We start from the raw sequence: 13,238 nt of genomic DNA on the forward strand, positions 1-13,238 counted from the left end.
CAGGACAATTTCATGCGCAATAGAACAAGAGTTTAAATATATAAATATATGTGGCTGCCTGTGGTTATGTTAATACACAGCAGATGTTTCCACATTTCAAAGTGAAAATTATGAATTCATTCCACAATGGAGCGAAAGATTTCCATCATTAAGATATAACCCTGCTGCAGCGTTCTGCCATCAGGCTGTTGCTGTTCTGTGTCTCTGGGCTCCTCCCTGAATATTAAAAAAGATAGAACGACACAAACCTGTCGATCTAGGAACGCTGCACACATGGTCCTCAGACATAGCAATAGTCCTCTTCCAAAGAACAGCAATAGTATTTTTCTACACACATTTACCACTCTACACACTGAATAACAGATATGTTATCTGATAAGCAGTTGGTCACACGGTCAGAGTGCACAGGTCATCCTCCACCTAACAGGCCAGTGGCTTGGATCATAACGCGCTCTATACAGTATGACTAGAGCAAAGGATTGTGGGAGGAAGAGCTCTCTGCAGGAATGTCCACCTCGGCAGCATTGTTGCCCACCAGCCTCTGTTCTGTAGTAGAATCTCTGGGGTGTCCGTTCATTAGCCTCCCTCATGTTGGCAGTGACCCAGCTCATTGGGTCATTCTAGTCAGGACTCCAATTAGTTCAATGCAAGGTAGCATAGACCAGACCACATGGAAAAATAAGCAATAATCGCCCACTACTAAGAAACTTGCCAAACTATAATGCTCATGGGTCTTCGGGGAGTCCCCACAATGAAACTAGCTGAACACTTCTCATCACAAGCATACAAATCCAGTAATTACAACTGGTTGGAACTGGTGTCTCTTCTCGTGTTGATGATGGAGCTTCCAGTTAATGCCAAAAAAGGGATTTGTATTGGGAGAGGGAATCTGTGTGTGTTAAGCTCTTTCTTTGAGCAGGACGGAGAGAACCAGACCTAAGAGACAGCCACGCTCCAACAGGCCTGGCAGTTTTCACAAACAGCTGGCTTTTTACTGGTGTCTTTTCAATCATACTGACTGAAAACACTGCTCTTCTTTTAAAACATTTTTTTTTTATCTTCTCCCTCAATTACCAAATTCAATAGGAAACACAGAGGTCAAATGGCAGTTCATGAGAAGAAATTGAATAATTGACCAAGGAGTGAATGAGTCGATTTCATTAATTTCTTTGTGAGGCTCTGTTTTCAGATGGACACGAACCCTGACCTCTCTCCCCATGCCTCATGCTAATGGTATTAACTCTGTCTGGGGCCTCTGACTCCATCCTGGTTATTCTGACCCAGTGAAGTCACTGAAGTCACCGGCAGAGCCACAGACAACAGTGTGCAATACACCCACCCCTTTTAATCACAATACTAGGCCATTGACTTTTCCTCCAACCTCAGATTGACATGGCTTTGTTATGATCCATGAGTCGGGACTGGAAAAATGCCTCAGGCTTGATTTGCTGCTCCCATTTCACTCTTTTCCCACACACTGATTTATGCTGCAAATTACAGATTAGAATCAGAAAGTAGGATGCTGTGCTGTGCTAATTGGCCAGCGCTTTCTCCTTGGGTTTGGTGAGTTTAAGGGGGAGCTTTTTACAATCCCTCCAAGACAATGTGTTCCTCTCAGGGCCTTTATCAACCTAACACAACTTAGATGGATTACGTTCCGTTCAAACTGTGCTTGATCACTTGCCATCTGATTTTGTTCTCCCCCCTCGTTGAGCATTTAGCCCGATCCAACTCGTCCATCTGGTTGACGGAGGTCCATAAAACATACAGGCTAAACTGGTGGGAGACGGAGATGTCTTGCTCTAACCCAGCATACAGTATAAGCTACAGGCTAGATGAATCCGTTGAGTGGGCCCGAGGCGAGCCTGCTCTAAGACCGCTGGCTGTTCTTAATCCTCTCCTCCGGCAGAAATAGATGGGAGTCTGAGACTGACGAAGCTGGCAGGTGGTTAAAAGCTACTCACAGTGGGAAGGCCAAAATGAACTCTGACCTCTCTTAGCCGAGGCTCAGAGGAAACAGAAGCTGTGCTGGGGTGGAGGGAGAGGGGACACGGGCCCTGTGCAATCTACAGCCGTGCCTTAAACTCAACTCGGATTGACTGATATTGTAGAGTGCTGCTCTCACACCGCTCTCCATCATTTACAGTGGGCTACCTGCCAAGACGTGCAAAAACCATTTCTCATTCAAAACGAGCACCAGGCACAAGACTGATAACAGAGGAAATGTAAGAGGCAGGCAGAGAGGGATGTCGCGTCTGCTCCATGCTCACTCTACCTGCTGGTTCATTTGATTGAGAAGCCCCATCCTTATAATTCAGGCTCCAGGCTGAATCAAAGACACCCATGTCTCTCTTCATAAGGAGATGTTACTGGCACAGTGTTCTGGTTGGCATGCTTTCTATCCCTTCAGTCTCCTAGTTCCTCCATCTGGGCTGGCATGGAATCCTAACCTTGACTTATACACCAAAGTCAAGGGTCTGTTGATATACTGTATAATTCACTATTTCCTCAGTGGCTTTATAACAATGATTTTCTAGATGAGGCATTATCAAGATACATTATTACAGATTATTATCAAGATATAGACAAAGCATTTTGGCTAAAGGAAAATGGTGAAGCTCTGTTGAAGGACTGAGGTGTCCTTAACTGCTGCCATTCAAATATGCTATGCTGTTTAACCTCTTGCCGTTCTGTTGTCTGCAATCTGCCTCCTTCACATGCAAAACTCTGCTGTACGACAGACAGGAGAGTATCTACAGGCTCGGCAATACAACAGGCAGACAGACAGGAGAGTGTTTACAGGCTCTGCAGTACGACAGGTAGACAGGCAGGAGAGTGTCTGTGTCTACAGGCCTACTGTAGTTTGATGTGCTGCAAGCCTATAATGGGATTAAGCAGATCCTCGTTTTGTCAAACTGGATTAAAATATTCTCCTCACTAAAGAGCTTCAATGCAGGAAGACAGTAGCACCACACTCCACACACACTCCTGGTAATGCCTCAGCACTGAATCCCAGTTAATCACCGAAGTACAATTACAACATTGGGAGAATTGATTAACATTAAACAGCAATTAGCCTGCATTTCTGTTGCCGGTAATTATTTATTTTTCATTTTCTTTCCTTTCTGTTTTCGCAAAGTCAATTTCTTATTTAGTTTACAAATGACTTGAGACTGGTTCTAGACAACAACAAAACATAAGGATACAGTTCTTTACTGATGAACTAGGGGTACATTGAACAATTATGTTATGTGTGAAGTATTGCCCTAGACACACATCTTGTTATGTGTTATTAACTACTACAGTGGAAGTAGACCCACTGGAATTTCGTAAAAAGCACTTTTATTTGGATGCATTAACTTACTAACTGTAATGTAATCATATTTCCTGTTCATTTACAATGGGTTCCATTCTGACCTCTGGCGAACAGAGGCAGAGACTCAGATTCCTCTCCATGCTTGTGGGTCAGGGGAGTTAATTCATTAATAAAACTTCAGCAGCAGGAGGAAAACATAAACAAGGCCCTTAATGAGATTAGGAAGTCAGACCAATATTAAATAATAACCTTGCCTAATTGAGATTTGGCTCAATTTCACTCTGCTTTACCATGCATGCAGGAGAGTGAACAGTTCAATTACCACACCATTAATATTGCAGGAGTCTGTCTACTCATGAAGCATAGAGGGGTGAGGGAATGAGGCTATAGGGATTTCAACCAATGTGGATATGGAGTGGTTTCTGAGATGTACTGCAGGGTCGCTGACCTCTGTCCCAAGTGGAGAAATGACAAATGACCTTACTGACTCCATATAAACTGTCGTGACCAGGGACAGAGTGGGACACATCCCTGGTTGACACCATACGACCTATGACCTCCAGGGCACAGGCATCGCTTTTTAACCAGCAATGAAAATCTTGGAGTAAAATACTGGTGTACTGTACACGTTGTGTCTGTAGCATCTTCCATTGGAAGAATATGGGCTATTTGATCACACATATTAAGGAAAAGGATAGCCAAAACATCAGCTTTGTTTTATATCACTTCAAGGTCCCTTTTTGTCTCTGCATTTCCTCACCTGTCTATTTAATCTTTGCTGCGCGATTACAGTGTCTTTCATGAGTAAAAGAGAGGTGAAGGTTTTTCTCCTTCTCTAATGACTTGTTCCATCGTGAAACTCCGCTCTGCTCGCTGAAAGCTCTGTTTGTCTCAGTGAAATATGGAGGCCTGCTGAGCATATTACGGCACAGCAGGAACAAAAACTGTTTCAGTGCAAATATTGCTGCAATCTCTCCCAATCATTTCACCATTATTCTTCATTTAAAGATATGGTGAGATTTTAACTACATGTATGGGCTAGCCGCTTGTGGATCATTTCTTTGTTGAAAAACACATCACTGTAATTGGAAGCAAATGTGACTGGGAAGTGAGCAACGGGCCGTGTCACACAATGGCTAACTATAACTGGTTTATAAATGAAGTGTAAATCTGAGAGTTCAAGGGTTGAGAGAAATCATGGTGCAGCTGTCACAGCGTTGAGGCAGCAGAGTAATGCCAGACTGAGATATTCTATGTGTCACGTTTCAAGTACAAGTGACACAAAAGGTACTGTAAATTGCTCCTGTGTCAAACTGTCTGCAGAATGGTGAGAAGCCAAGCGCTTCAACTTTTTCCCTCTCAGCTCTAGTCTCTTTGAAGTCCCGAGTCACAGATGGGCGCCCCATGCCCAGGACGATCATCACATTAGTCTGTGATCCTCACTGAGTCGCCAGGAGAGGAGCGTTATGGATTCACAGCCTGGACTGCGGGGACAGGGACATTATTTTGCGTGAACAAACGCAGCGAGGTCCTCGTCCCGTTCATTCACTCCATCTGACTGATGATGGCTATTTCCCAGGATGAAACTGTGGATGAAACTGTGCCACAGCCGGACATGATGGATGGGACTTATATCCCAAATCCCCTCTTCCATCAAACCCCAAAGCAATTTACTTCCGTCCAACACCAGAAAAGTCTGATTCCCCCAACGCAGATACAGAATAGTATATTGAATTGCCACAGGCTGGTTGTTCCTGTCCTCTAAGGTCCCTCTCCAACACATTGAAATTCCTGGCTCCGATCTGGGATTTACCAGTAAAATGCTGCATGCAATCTATCTTGTATTTCCTGCGCTCTACAGCAGGACATCTGGACAGCGTTCACAGGGCGAACTGTTTGACACAGCAGTCGGAAATGAGTCCTGAGCGTCTTGATCAATTTGTGGTGTGTGTGTGTGGTGTGTGGGTGTGTGGGGGGGTAGGGGTTCAGTGTCAGAGATGAAAGATTAAAAGACTTAGATAATGCTAAGGATTCCCCCACTATTTGGAGATATATTAAGGGCAGTATGATACTCCTGGCTAGACAAGTTCGTTCAAACTTGGTATAATGTTATCACCCAGCCTCATGTACTGACGTACACAGTTCACAATCCTATCAGGCTGTCCTAAAATTGTATATATCCAAAGAATCAAAATTATGCCAAATTTAGATACTGTATTCTTTTGCCCAGACATTTCTCGTTTCTTTCAAAACAGAATAACCTCAATATTTCCATATTCATTGTATGACAACAAGAGATACCCACAATCAACTACTGAGACAGCTCAGTTCAATAATTTCAAGACATGAACACCGACAATGTTGTGCCTCTCCTCTCTTTGAGGGAGAGATCGTCCCAGTGCACCTCACCACACATGCAAAAACCAAAACATTTAACAGGCAGCTACAGAAACATCCCAAGACAAGACGTCACTTACAAGACTTAACTTCATTCTCTGCGCTGGTCCCCCGCGAGATACATAAGAACAACCATTCCCTCTGCAGGCAATCCAATCCAAAGGGGAAAAACAGAGCACAGAAACAGTAAATGATCTGTCAAAATCCCGGGGACTGCTCTAGAGGCGTCCCACCCGCACCAGATCCTGTCACACAAGCTGGGGACGGAGTGAGAGAGGCGCTGTGGACGCATATGTTACCAAAGCCTCTAGCTTGGCAAAGACGCTCATTAAGCCACTGACAATCATTCTCACAAAGCACAATCTAAAGGCCATTCACTGGCTGTGTACAAAAGACGGAGGAGGAAAAGGGGAGGAATGCATCTTCCATCTCACCCCCCCCCCTCCCTCAGTGTCCTGACCAGCAATATATGTTCTTCACCTGAAGCTTTGCTTAAAGTGTTGTCTTAAGAGTTACGCACACATATTTTACAGAATGCCTGCAAGAGCACAGGTGGGAGCAGCAGGGTAGAGATCAGCCTTCGAGTGTTACAGATCTCAGGGACCAATCCTCTTTGTAGGCAGGGACAATCTCCTTATTTCTTATAATGCTGGTGGCGATTGTCTCTCAGTATTACAGAAGACGAGGCTACAGTACCCCTACAGTACATCTGTGCCCAGGTCTGCTCTTAACTTTACCCATCCGGACAAATTGAAGCATAATAATCTGTTTGAAGATTGTTTTGTTTGTTTGACCAGAAGAACCAATGAACCTGTGGAATGAAAACTGGGATTTTTTGAGCGACTGATTTAGAGACCTTGATTGACAGATTGGTGAGCACAGACATCATTCCAAGACTCCACAGATGGGGACCTGTGTGACCTGTGGGGAAGAAGCAGAGAGCAGAGCAGAGAGAGAGTGCTGAGACTGCCGATAAGAGCCCTCCATAGCCCAACAACAGCACAGCCTGTCTCCCATGACACGGGGGGAAGGGAGCGGCACAGTCTGGATGATGTATGGTGTGGACCCAGGTCTGAGACTTGGGCTTTAACAAGGAGAAAGGGAGAATATTAAAAGGGGGAGGGGCAGAGGGTCATGCTTGAATTTGCTGAAAACGGCAAAAAACGGGCCTTTTTCAGCGGAGCGCTATTTGTGCAGGCTCCATTCAAGGTTATTATCACTTGTGCTTCATATGTGCTGACAGTTGGGAAATGGTGGAAATGAGATTGTATACCTTTGAATGGAGACATTAGATAAATGTACGATTTGATATGTGATCAATGCACTATAAATACATTAAGCGATCAAATACAGTGCATTCGGAAAGTATTCAGACCCGTTTTCCGCATTTTGTTACATTACAGCCTTATTCTAAAATCTTTATTTTTATTTTTTAAATGTCCTCATCAATCTACACACAATACCCCATAACGACAAAGCAAAAACAGGTTTTAAGAAATGTTTGCTAATTTATTAAAAATAAAAAAGTTCAATATTACATTTACATAAGTATTCAGACCCTTTCACTCAGTACTTTGATGAAGAACCTTTGGCAGCAATTACAGCCTCGAGTCTTCTTGGGTGTGAAGCTCTGTAAGGTAGGATGGGGAGCGTCGCTGCACAGCTATTTTCAGGTCTCTCCAGAGATGTTAGATTGGGTTCAAGTCCGGGCTCTGGCTGGGCCACATTCAGAGATTTGTCCTGATGCCACTCCTGCATTGTCTTGGCTGTGTGCTTAGGGTCGTTGTCCTGTTGGAAGGTGACCCTTCGCCCCAGTCTGAGGTCCTGAGCGCTCTGGAGCAGGTTTTCATCAAGGATCTCTTTGTACTTTGCTCCGTTCATCTTTCCCTTGATTCTGACTAGTCTCCTAGTCCCTGCCACTAAAAAACATCCACACAGTATGCTGCCACCACCATGCTTCACCGTAGGGATGATGCCAGGTTTCCTCCAGATGTGACGCTTGGCATTGAGGCCAGAGAGTTCGATCTTGTTTTCATCAGACCAGAGAATCTTGTTTCTCATGGTCTGAGAGTCCTTTAGGTGCCTTCTAGAAAACTCCAAGCGGACTGTCATGTGCCTTTTACTGAGGAGTGTCTTCCGTCGGGTCACTCTACCATAAAGGCCTGATTGGTGGAGTGCTGCAGAGATGGTTGTCCTTCTGGAAGGTTCTCCCATCTCCATAGAGGAACTCTGGAGCTCTGTCAGAGGGACCATCAGGTTCTTGGTCACCTCCCTGACCAAGGCCCTACTCTCCCGATTGCTCAGTTTGGCCAGCTCTAAGAAGAGTCTTGGTGGTTCCAAACTTCTTCCATTTAAGAATGATGGAGGCCACTGTGTTCTTGGGGACCTTCAATGCTGTAGAAATGTTTTGGTATCCTTCCCCAGATCTGTGCATCGACACAATCCTGTCTCGGAGCGCTACGGACAATTCCTTCGACCTCATGGCTTGGTTTTTGCTCTGACAAGCACTGTCAACTTTGGGACCTTATATGGACAGGTGTGTGCCTTTCCAAAACATGCCCAATCAATTGAATTTACCACAGATGGACTCCAATCAAGTTGTAGAAACATCTCAAGGATGATCATTGGAAACAGGATGCCCCTGAGCTCAATTTCGAGTCTCATAGCGAAGTGTCTGAATACTTACGTAAATGTAATATTTCAGTTCTTGTTTTTTCATTTGTAAAAAAATTCTAAAAATCTGTTTTCACTTTGTCATTATGGGGTATTGTGTGTAGATTGATGAGAAAAATGTATTTTTGTGGAAAAAGCCAAGGGGTCTGAATACTTTCTGAAGGTACTGTACATGGAGGCAATATTATTTTCACCAGAAATTCAATTATGATTAAAAGATACCCAAAACATTCCTTTCACACAAAAACATATTTCTCTGAAATGTTTTGCACAAATGTGTTTACATTTCTGTTAGTGAACATTTCTCCTTTGCCAAGACAATCCTTCCACCTGACAGGTGTGGCATATCAAGAAGCCGATTAAAAAGCATGATCATTACACAGGTGCACCTTGTGCTGTGGACAATAAAAGGCCACTCTAAAATGTGCAGTTTTGTCATACAACACAATGCCAAAGATGTCTCAGGTTTTGACGGAGTGTGCAATTGGAATGCTGACTGCAGGAATGTCCACCAGAGTTGTTGCCAGATAATTGAATGTTAATTTCTCTACCATAAGCCACCTCCAACGTAGTTTTAGAGAATTTGGCAGTACATCAAACCGGCCACTCGGTTGTGCAACCGGCCTCCACATGCGGCTGAGACCAGCCACCTGGACAGCTGATGAAACTGTGGGTTTGCACAACCAAAGACTTTCTGTACAAACTGTCAGAAACAATCTCAGGGAAGCTCATCTGCATGTTCATCGTCCTCACAAGGTTCTTGACATGACTGCAGTTTGGCATTGTGAACGATTTCAGTGGGCAAATACTCACCTTCAGTGGCCACTGGCACGCTGGAGAAGTGTGCTCTTCACAGATGAATCCCGGTTTTAACTGTACTGGGCAGATGGCAGACAGCGTGTAGATGGCAGACAGCATGTATGGCGTCGTGTGGGCGAATGATGTCAACGTTGTGAACAGAGTGCCCCATGGTGGCGGTGGGGTTATGGTATGGGCAGGCATAAGCTACGGATCATGAACACAACTGCATTTTATCATTGGGAATTTGAATGCACAGAGATACCGTGACGAGATCCTGAGACCCATTGTCGTGTCATTCATCCGCCGCCATCACCCCAGTTTCAGCATGATAATGCACGGCCCCATGTCACAAGGATCTATACACAATTCCTTGAAGCTGAAAATGTCCCAGTTCTTCCATGGCCTGCATACTCACCAGACATGGCACACATTGAGCACGTTTGGGATGCTCTGGATCCACGTGTATGACAGCGTGTTCCAATATCCAGCAATTTCGCAATCAACAGCCTGATCAACTCTATGTGAAGGAGATGTGCCGTGCTGCACGAGGCAAATGGTGGTCACACCAGATACTGACTGGTTTTCTGATCCACGCCCCTACCTTTTTTTATAGGTATCTGTGACCAACAGATGTACATCTGTATTCCCAGTCATGTGAAATCCATACATTAGGGCATAATGAGTTTATTTTAAATTGACTAATTTCCTTAAATGAACTGTAACTCAGTAAAATCTTTTAAATTGTTGCACGTTGCATTTATATTTTTGTTCAGTGTAGTAAAGTAAAGTACAGATACCCCCCAAAAATACTTAAGTAGTACTTCAAGGTATTTTTACTTAAGTACTTTATACCACTGGTTTTAATGTGCAATTGTAACTTTATTCTCTAACATCATTGTTGAAATCAATATAAAGTAAAGTAATAGACTTTTTAAAAGACCAGTTCACATATCAATGGGGCAGCAGGTAGACTAGTGGTTAGCGCGTTGGACTCGTAACTGAACGGTTGCTAGATCGAATCCCCGAGCTGACAAGGTAAAAATCTGTCGTACTTCCCCTGAACAAGGCAGTTAACCCACTGTTCCTAGGCCATTAATGAAAATAAGAATTTGTTCTTAACTGACTTGCCTAGGTAAATAAAATTAATGATTTTTATGATTTCCAGAAGACACAAAGATGATGGATGCGACCTTAAAAAGTCACCATATAAGCCTTGTTTATACCTGGCTCTAACATGCGACCCTTGTCCTGATCTTGCCCACATTATGATTGTGCACACAATTTCAGAAATATGTCTACACACTGTATTAAAATGTATATCTTATCCGTCTACTGTGCCTGCATTGCGACCACATTTCCTGGTCCCTTCCTGTATGCAAATGATTTGACAGCTATTATTTCAAACTAATATTTACATATTGATGCCATAAGTCAATAGTGCCACTTGTCAATGATTTTAGAAGGCAGCATAATGATGATTTAAATGGTTTCACTTTCCAGATCCATCTACACTTGTAAGATATCCAGACACAATGCGTGCTTGCAAGATCTGATCACAATCAGAGCACAATGTGTCCTTTAATCCTCTACACCTGTCTAAAAATGTGGGCAAAATCAGAATGTGGACATGATCAGGACAAAGGATGCATGTTAGCACCAGGTATAAACAGGGATTTAGAGCTGAAGTACTGGACAGTCGGAGGACATTGGCCTCTTGATAATGTGAGCAGCAGATTGCCAGCTCCAGACACTGAGAACACTGACCCGCCTCTCCTCTGCAGAGCCAGAGAGACCCAGTGCCAGCCAGGCCCTCCAAGGCACTCAGCCCTCTCTTTGAGCAGCAGCAGGATGAAGCCGCCATTATGGCCACACAAACAGAGGGAAGCCTTATGAACTTTGCACAAACGCTTACTGCTTGGAGCTAGACAGCTCTGGAAGCGAGGACGATGGGAGGGAAGGTCCCGGGGCAAGCTGCCAGTTCCGAAAAGCTTAGTGTTCACTCACTCAGGCCAGACAAACCTGACATTGTCCTGGGTACTGCCCCGGGGACTGCCTATTCCCCTCTTCTTCCTCTGCTCTCGACCGCTCCAACCCATTCACACCTCTGTCCCCACAGATTACATGAATGGGACATGACTTGTAGGGGCGCAAAACCAAACATTTATTCACACTTAACGCCATTTGTTAAAATGCCATGGAGCAGGCTGTGGGAGACTCTCAGAGTACATGAAGATCGACTAAAGCTGGAGCTGGAGCTACATAAAATGGAAGCTGTAATAAACTGAGATAGCTCTGTTCGTGTCATCCAACATATTTCATAATGTGACATTGTCGGGATATTAGCTTGAGGGTCTCTATGTGATACAGCTAATTAGTAGACACGCACACAACAAAGGGGAAAATCTGAAAATAACGGGGGAATGAGAAAATAAAATGGAGATATCCTCCAATGATCTTTCTGTGAGAGAAGATGTTTACAATTCCATTTTATTTACAACACATCTCTTATCTCCTTCAGGCAGCGATCAACAAATACTATCTATCTGGCCAGTGTGAGATAGAGGTCTATCTATCCTATCAAGTCAATGTAATGGAATTAGAAACTCGGTCCAGACCAGAGTTCCCTCAGGCGTCTTGGAATGAAGCAAGAGAGGAGGACACAGAGAGGAGCACAGCCTGCATCAACAACATCAGCCGCACACATCAGTGTCCATGTTGTTCTCACTCTGCCCTGAGAGCAGAGAAGAGACCAAGAGAGAGGAGAGCAGTCTGGTGTGTTCACCAGCTGTGTCTAGCCCTTGTTTAACCCCTATACTCCTAGACATTAGACAGTCGGCTCTTTATGTCCAGGTGGGTCTTGAGTAGCTCCGTCTGTCCCGTCAAGGAGATCTATGCTCAGGCATTAAGCATCGCTTCAAAGTCTTAGATTAAAAGTCAAGTACGCTGGGGTCAATGAAGGCCATCCCAACTGGGACAAGAGGGATCACTGATGAGGCGGCACAAAAGCTAATTTAGTTCAGAGGCTTGGCAGATATGCAGACTGTACACAGTATGAGGTTGTTTAATTGAACTATGGGCAGATAGCCTCATTTTGTTGTTTTCACCCTCAAACTCGTCTTCAGAAAACCTGATGTTAATACTAGAAGCTGACATCTGCAGAGCCGTGGCATATTTTTCATTACTGGTATATATTCCTCTGAATGTGGCTCACAAAAAAATGGAACTGGGTATTTTTTCCGGTGTATTTTGTTACGGTGACATTACTACAGTTTACCATGCAGATCGCTTTGATAAATGCTCTCCACAGCTGATGCGTATGGAAAACTAGCTGTGGTACACATCTTGAATCCTGTTGTTTTGAGGATGTTTGTGTTCATGGTTTGAGTATCCCATCACAAACAACACCCACCGCTTTTAGAACCTAGAGAAATCCCTTAATTGCCGGATGTCTGATGGGTACTGTACGTGACCTCCAACTGCTAATGAAAACCAGGTGACATTCCACCTATTTAATTGCCCATGTTTATATGCAATTCACCATTATCCCTGACTCTTTAATGGCCTCTACAATTGTTTCCAGGTCCAGGTTCATAGGTGATTTATCCAGCGCAACACTCCAAAGAGAGCGTCCGATCAGACCAAAGGCAAAAAGCTAACACCAGATAAATCAGGGAGCAACCAAGGAAGGATACCTTTTCAAAATGGTCCAGATTGTATAACACATGTGCCTATTATAAATCCCACATCTTTCTGAAATTTCCGTACACTTAAAATATATTGTCACAGCTTAAGCTGCTCTGAACATGTTAAGTGGTTCCAGCAGGTTGTAAGGTATACTGTACTGTGTGTGACTGTGAGTTCAGCAGTAGGTGAGTCTCTACAGCCATACGGCAGGGATGAGCCTTGACTGACTGACTGCAGCCTTGGAAAGACAGACAGGAGGGAGTGGGCCAGGAGGGCCCAAGATGCATCCAGCTCTCTCAGTGAGACACCAGGCCGGTGGAGAGCCCGGCGGAGCCCACAGATGGTGCACTCAGTGATCATGGCAGTC

General features: G+C 44.2%; 1 protein-coding gene across 9 annotated transcripts in view; it reads right to left on the reverse strand.

Annotated features, from left to right (window-relative positions):
- chl1b (cell adhesion molecule L1-like b) overlaps positions 1-13,238 on the reverse strand; it is a 75,615-nt gene that overhangs the window by 27,294 nt on the left and 35,083 nt on the right. Inside the window, exon 1 of one of the 9 annotated variants that reach the window (XM_023996153.2) lies at positions 5,794-6,041. The exons of the other annotated variants lie outside the window; for them this stretch is intronic. The gene's annotated coding sequence lies outside the window, so the exon portion shown is untranslated. Of the gene's footprint in view, positions 1-5,793; positions 6,042-13,238 lie in introns of those variants that run through there. 9 annotated transcript variants of the gene reach the window in all.

This window comes from Salvelinus sp. IW2-2015, linkage group LG11 (assembly GCF_002910315.2).
Source record: "Salvelinus sp. IW2-2015 linkage group LG11, ASM291031v2, whole genome shotgun sequence".
NCBI lineage: Eukaryota > Metazoa > Chordata > Actinopteri > Salmoniformes > Salmonidae > Salvelinus > Salvelinus sp. IW2-2015.